This window comes from Amia ocellicauda, chromosome 4 (genome assembly GCF_036373705.1).
Source record: "Amia ocellicauda isolate fAmiCal2 chromosome 4, fAmiCal2.hap1, whole genome shotgun sequence".
Taxonomy (NCBI): domain Eukaryota; kingdom Metazoa; phylum Chordata; class Actinopteri; order Amiiformes; family Amiidae; genus Amia; species Amia ocellicauda.
In genome coordinates, this window is record NC_089853.1 from 40,646,454 (window position 1) to 40,653,371 (window position 6,918).

Here is a 6,918-nt window from a genome sequence, read left to right on the forward strand (position 1 = left end):
TTCTCTGTAAAATGGGGATGATGTCATCTGGCTGTGTGAGTGGCACCCTTTGCGGGCTGTATGCCCAGGACAGGCTGGGCTCGGGCGCTGGAATGGGCTGGGGTTGTTCGGAGAGATCTGTGTGCAAACAGGTTAGAGAAGAAGCCAGGTCTCTTACTGTTCACCCTTTCTGGATTTGTAAAACCACATTAGTCACCTTGGATAAAAGTATCTGCTAATTGAGTTGATAACAATAATTATAACATAATCTGATATGTTTTCTTGTTTCTTTATCTCTAAAGAAAATAAAAGTGCTTTCCTGACCCCTCCTGTCTCTCTCTCTCTCTCTCTCTCTCTCTCTCTCTCTCTCTCTCTCTCTCTCTCTCTCTCTCTCTCTCTCTCTCTCTCTCTCTCTCTCTCTCTCTCTCTCTCTCTCTCTCTCTCCCCAGCATCTGTAACATAAGTGAAATTGACAGCTTTGACAGATGGACAGTGCTGGTAGTTGAGGAGTTGCCTGGCAGTGACACTTCGTTAGTGGGAGCCCAGGGCATGCACTGGGCGCTGGGTACGGTACTCTGGGCTCCGGGGTGCTGTTGTGAAAAGATGCTGGCATGCAAGGCCCGGCGCTGAAAGGACGTCCTGCCTTCCTTCTCCCCCCGTCCGCCGACCGCATAGTCTTCTGCCTCCGCTTGCCACCATTACCTGAAGTCAATGAAAGAAAGTAAAACAAAAAAAAAGAATGATAAAAATCAAAATCATTTCAAGTGGAATCAACTCAGCTGTCACTCTTTTGCTCTTTTTTGGACAACAAAAGACAGAGAGAGAGAGACAGAGAGAGAGAGAGAGAGAGAGAGACCCTGACTTCCCCCAGCTCAGCACAGAGGCACGGCTCAGAGTGGTGCTGGGGGAGCACAGAGTACATCATAGCCTGCCACACGGCCAGAGAGGTGCAACCATGTCTCCAAACCAACAGCACAGCACATTAATCATGTAAATTATATGTAAAATGTAAATAACCCAATATTTTAGATTTTTAAAGCTTTTTAACGTTATTGTATTTAATTTCAATGTACCCAATTGCTTTGGCAATACTTGTGTGTAAACATCTCATGCCTATAAAGCTTGTTTTGAATTGAATTTGAGAGAGAGAGAGGGAAAGGAAGAGAGTCAGTTTGGAGTTTATATGGAATTATATGGAATTAAAAAAAATATATATGTATATTATGATTTTATTCTACAGTACAAGGTGTTCGGGAATAAGAGGTACGTTTCCAAATAATCCCACCCAAAGATGTCTGAGCTGCTTAAAGGTTGCTGCCAGCTGGAAACAGTAACAATGAGTTGGAGCATTGATTTCCTATGTAAAAACAAATAAACAAAAAAATAATACTGCAGTTATTTTGAATGTACAGGATGTAAAATATATTAGAGAGGCATAAAGACAGGCAACCTGCCCTGTTGATCAATCAATGCACATCTGTTGCTTATAGAACTTATCAATTTAGCTGCAGGGCAAACTGTCAGCCTTCTGCATGAAAGACACCGCCCTCTAACAGTCGACTGCTGTCTCGTTTGCATCTGGGATTTTATTTTCTCTCCCCTTTATTTGCTATTTTGTTTTTCTCCTTTCCACACCTTGTGACCTTCTTGTCTTCCAGCAGTGAGTCTCAAACTCTTGGAGTCCTGTTGGGGGGACAGACCGGACCAGACCAGTGGCCCAGGTGGGGTGTGACATCATTAGATCAAAGTCAAAGGTAACACTGAAGAGGAATCTGCTCAGCAGTTAAAGTGCTTCCCCTGACACCCAGCTCACCGAGAGGTTGACTTCTGCAAATCCTATCCACTCAGATATCTATTGCACCCCACCAAGAGGGACAGACAGACAGACAGGCTGACAGACAGAAAGGCAAGGCAGGCAGCTCAGTGACAGGGATGAGTGGTTTCACTGGCGTTTTATTATTATTGTGATGATTACTTTTTCTCTTTTTCTTTTTTCACGTTTTATATAGAATGCAGATGTTTGTGTAAACCTTTACAGTCAAGATAAACAATCCTAATCATGGTGACACGCCAGATCCTTACACAAACAGCAGTGAATGAAAGAGTTGGATTACGTGTACCTTCCTGGAACACGGCTTTCTGCGCAGCTTGCATTTAGGTCCAGGTTGTGAGCTGACAGATTCTCTGGGGAGGAATGGCAGGGAGGGAGAGAGAGAAAGAGAGAGGGTGAGGGCTCAGGGAGGTATAAGTGACACGGTACATGGGAGGTGTCTGCTCTGTGGGGTGCGGAGCTGCCCCAGTGACTGTTGATGTGCCCGGACATGGAGTGGCTAAGCCCTGACTCTCCACTGCGCTTTGTTCTACTTTAATCACTAACCAGGCCCTGGCACTGGAGACTCCTGTGTTTATATCCCTGCATGTGTGGGTTTAGGTGAACTCTGGTAAAGCCTGCTCCCCCACTGGGCTCTCCATGCTGGCCAACATACACACACACTCCCTCTCACACACGCTCTCAGACACACATGTGGGATTGGAGTTTATACACCTCTATGTCTCTGCTAATCAGTCTGGAATGTCTTCTGTGCAAAACAAACACCGACTACAAAAACACACGAGAAACCAAACAAAAACAAAACAGGAAGCTGGTCATTGCACGCCGCCAAGAAGTGCGTGTTGTTGTTTCTTTTTATTCAAGCTCGCAGACTCCTCACTGTAATTACAGTTACTTACCTCATAAGTCACGCTTTGTTTTCCTTTTTTGTCCAGGACAGCATTCTGCTTCCCTTTTACCTTCTCCAAACTCAACCCAGGGAACATTGCAGAAGCTTCATTTGAGGAAAGTGTCCTTTTCGTTTCTGCTTTTCCATGCTGATGTTGACACTGGCTACGCTCACACCTTTAAACATTTGCTTTATGTAAACCGGGGTGGTGGGGGGGAGGGCACAGATTTATGCTGTGGTGCAGAAACCTTGTTCACTCTGTTAATCCTCTCTGCTCCTTGAGCGGCACGTTCAGACCTGAAGGCAGGAGAGAGTGATGCCAACTTGCCTCTCTCTCTCTCTCTCTCTCTCTCTCTCTCTCTCTCTCTCTCTCTCTCTCTCTCTCTCTCTCTCTCTCTCTCTCTCTCTCTCTCTCTCTCTCTCTCTCTCTCTCTCTCTCTCTCTCTCTCTCTCCTTCCAGTTCAGTCCATCTTGCCCCCTTGGCCTGTCCCCCTGCAACAGAAGAGCCTCTGTGTGGAGTATTTACGGTTCTAACCCAAATAACTCCTCCTTCCTCGACTAATAAGCAAAGTAAGATACTGACCCCCCACCAGCCCCCTTTTCTGTCCGTCCTGTCCATCCCCCCGGCCCCCCCCCTCCGCCCTCCCTCTCCCCTCTATTGCACTCAGTCGTCCTACTGAGGCCGAGTGCTGCTGCCGCCGCCCCTCCCTGCGCCCTTTGATGTTGAAAGCTGGCAGTAAATTCCTTCATCTTTTATCCTCTTTCCCTTTTCAATTAGCGGGTTAACGAGATTCAGCAGGCGGGGTTAATGAGGCTGTGCCGGGCACAGGCAGGCGGCGGGAGGACCCAGGCTTGGGGGGGCCCCTGGGACACTGGGGACCTAATGAAGGGCCCACACCCCCCCCGACTCCCTGCTCTCCCCTCTCCCTCCCTGGGCCAGGCAGTGCGCTGTCCACCCTGCTGGGGGAGAGATCAGGGGGGAGGAAGGGGGAGTCTCATTAAGACAGGATGTGCCAGGATGCAGTAAAATGTTTTTTATGAAGCTCGCTGTGCCAGGAGATCACTTGCAGATGTACGGCAGGCTTGTGCCCTTGACTGGGTCTGAGTCCCCGTCAGGACTGTGGGCCGGCTGTGGGCACCGAGAGGGCTGTGTTTGGGGTCTGCTCAAGCCCCCTCGCTGACCCGCTCCACCTGGGATCACTCATAGCAGTCCAGCTGCAGTCTGGATGGCTTACTCCACAGGAGAAGTGTGTGCTCTGTTCCCAGGCGTTCCCTAGCGTTCCTGTCTTAGTGACTGCCACATGCAGGCCGTGCGCTTTCTGGGGGAACACGGGCCAATTTGGCATGTCGGGGAAAGATCTGTGAGGGGGTGGGGAATCAGACAGTTTTAGTTGGGTCAGTGTTTATTTGTAGTCAGGGCGACAACAATCCTATCCTGATTTGTTTGGTTATAATTGTATTTATTTAAAATCTCGAACATGACAAGTTTCTGATCTCCTGTGCAGATCCACCCTGCCGACGAAAAAACGAAACGAGACAAGCCAAAATTCCTGTTTGGTGTACACCTTTGTGTGGGAACTGCAACTGCGTTTTTTTGTTAATAAAGAGAGAGAGGATATGCCAAAACCAGTTGCTCACGACAGGCAGCAAAGAGTTCATTGGGTGAAAATGGGTTTGGGATTTCACAAATTGTCTCCTTGCTGCATTTAAACTGATATTAATAAGAATGTATTGCTGGACGGGGCTGGAATGTGTCGAACCCTGATCTCCCATGTTTGCGTGTTTCGTATGTAATGAAACAATGGCCTCATACAGTTCGAGTCAGCTTCCTTGTTCCCTTTATTAGGACAATAATAATGAAACACCGAACACGAAAACACGTTTGAGCAGAAGTGCCTTTCTAGGAATCCTCTGCCATGTGTGTTTGCGTGTGTGTGCATGTATGTGCGATGTCTGTGCGTGCGTGTGCATGTGGTGCTCATATGTGTATTTGTTTTTGTGTGTGGAGCGTAACCTGTCCTCAGTTCCCAGGAGTGGAGATCTCGATCTGTGAGGGGTGGTTAGGACACTCCGCTGGGCCTCTGTCTCTGGCCGGTGCCGCAGCCGTGGCCAACAGCCGTCACCAAGAGGGCAAGTGGTTCAGCTTCACGCTGTTTCCGAGACAGTGTTGCCTTAGCTGAGCTCAGCAACGAGGGCCCTCAGATCTGCCTGCATATGTTTAGCAACAAAGTACGACTGCCTCCTCACAGAGCCCCCAGCTCCCCAACTTTCCTCACCCTGTTCCTCGGCGCTGGCTGCCTGTACCGTTTCTGCCACCCTACACTCCGGTCCCTCGGCTGTAGCCCGGCACAAGCGTTATGGCCACTCATAAAAAGGAGACATATTCTCCCATTACTCTCCCGGAGTCTTAATCTCTCTTTATCTCTTTCTTTCAGAGAATGAATCTTGCCATTCCAGCTATTGGATACAATGCATACTTTTGACTTGTGTGTGTGTGCTTTTCCATGGTAACTGTAATGCGAAATTCCCAGAACATGGCTTTCATATGTTCACATGTGTGAAACAATCGCATCTTCCATTATGTGTGGAGTGATCTTTTGCGGCGTGGTGGATTTGAATCTCCCCATTCGCACATTCAGTTATTGGTGTGAAAGGCAGTATTGATCTGCAGCGACGACAGGAGCAAATCTGTCTTCAGGAAAGGCAAGATTTACCTGTTACACCGGCTACTTTAACCTTTCACCTCTCCCTCTCCTATCCCAGGCACAGATTCTCAGCACCTCCAAATTTGAGAACCATGGGAATATTCAGAAATGGACGTCGCCCAAAATATTCCCTGTATCTCAGCCCGTATAACATGCCCTGCTGTCACTAATAGGTTGGGGGAGTGCAAAGTAGGACACTTGCGTTTTTGTCCTTTATTCAATAGTCAATCTGTATTTATTTTTATTTCTAAAGATGGAGAATCCTCATCGCCATCATCATAATCATCGGAAAATAAAAGGAAAGGGACATCCTGTTAGTAGAAGGATGGTTTTGTCATGTCATATTATGTTGTTTGTGATTTTATTGTTTGTGATGTTTTTGAAATATGGTCAACTTTGTTGTTTCCAAGGTTTTCATATTGACTTTCAATAAGGACCATGCTTTAATAAGTACCCCCAATGCAAACTCCCCATCTTCCTCATGCTAGTGAGCAGACAGAGCCCCCAGTGCTGTGTGTGTGTGTGTGGCTGTCAAGACGTTGAGTGCAGCGGAGAAGACTGCTTCCGACAGCAGTCCCCCCCAACCCCCTCCCCCATCTCCCCAAGCTCCCCGAGGGACTGAGTCGGCCAGCAACTGGGGTAAAACAAGGAAAATAATCTGAATTAGGGCTAATATTAATTTAATTAAGAGGCCGTTCAATGCAGTGCAGCTCCCCCGTCTCCCTCCAACACGTCCTCACCGCTGGCTGCATAATTGAGCGCTGCCCGCGATGATTCCCAACAGAATGACGCATCTGCCCGTGATCTGCCCCGCGGCCCAGCCCTGTAATTAGTTAATTAATCTTTCCAGGAGTCGTTAGGGCTTGCAGTGCAGGAGGCCAGGGGCGCGCGAGAGAGAGAGAGAGCGAGGGCCTGAACTGTGGCTGACATGTCTTCAGCCTGCGCAGAACAGGGAGATGAATGATAGAGGACCAAAGAGTATGTAAGCTCTCATGGAATGCACAACGATTCTCCCTCTCCCTCTCTCTCTCCCTCTCTCTCTCTCTGCTGTGTGCTTGCTTGATCACTTTTATTTTCATTTTACTCGCTTGACACCTTTCTCCAAGGTTTAACCGCGAATGCCACTTACGGTGCAGTGCCAACACCGTGCCAACAACAACAGCGCCTGACTTATAAAGGCATCCCCATCACATCAACCCTGTTAGCATCCAACAACTTTTTTACTCTTTATTACTGTATATGACTATAATAATCACAATAATATATTCCTGTTGAGTTTGTCTCATGATCGTGGCAGTGTGTTTTGTTTAACAGCAGTTGCTTTGACCTGCCTGTCATGCGAGTCACTGTGGGCATCGGTGGGGATGGCAGAGTCGGAGCAAGTTCAATAAAAACATAATTTTTAAAACTCTAGTAAAAGAGTGTTTGCATGCATTACCTCACTTTTAACATTTCTCTTAATTGGGAAAGGCATCCTTTGCATTCAATGTTTCAATAAAGGACTCTTCTGCTGA

At 47.6% G+C, this 6,918-nt stretch overlaps 1 long non-coding RNA gene across 1 annotated transcript; it reads right to left on the reverse strand.

The window, feature by feature from the left end:
• Positions 1-311: 311 nt before the first annotated feature.
• On the reverse strand, positions 312-2,857 carry LOC136748468 (uncharacterized). The gene is made up of 3 exons (XR_010816587.1): positions 2,710-2,857; positions 2,100-2,163; positions 312-681 (listed from the first exon to the last, which is right to left on the reverse strand). It is a non-coding gene; the product is annotated as an uncharacterized LOC136748468 (long non-coding RNA).
• Positions 2,858-6,918: the final 4,061 nt, after the last annotated feature.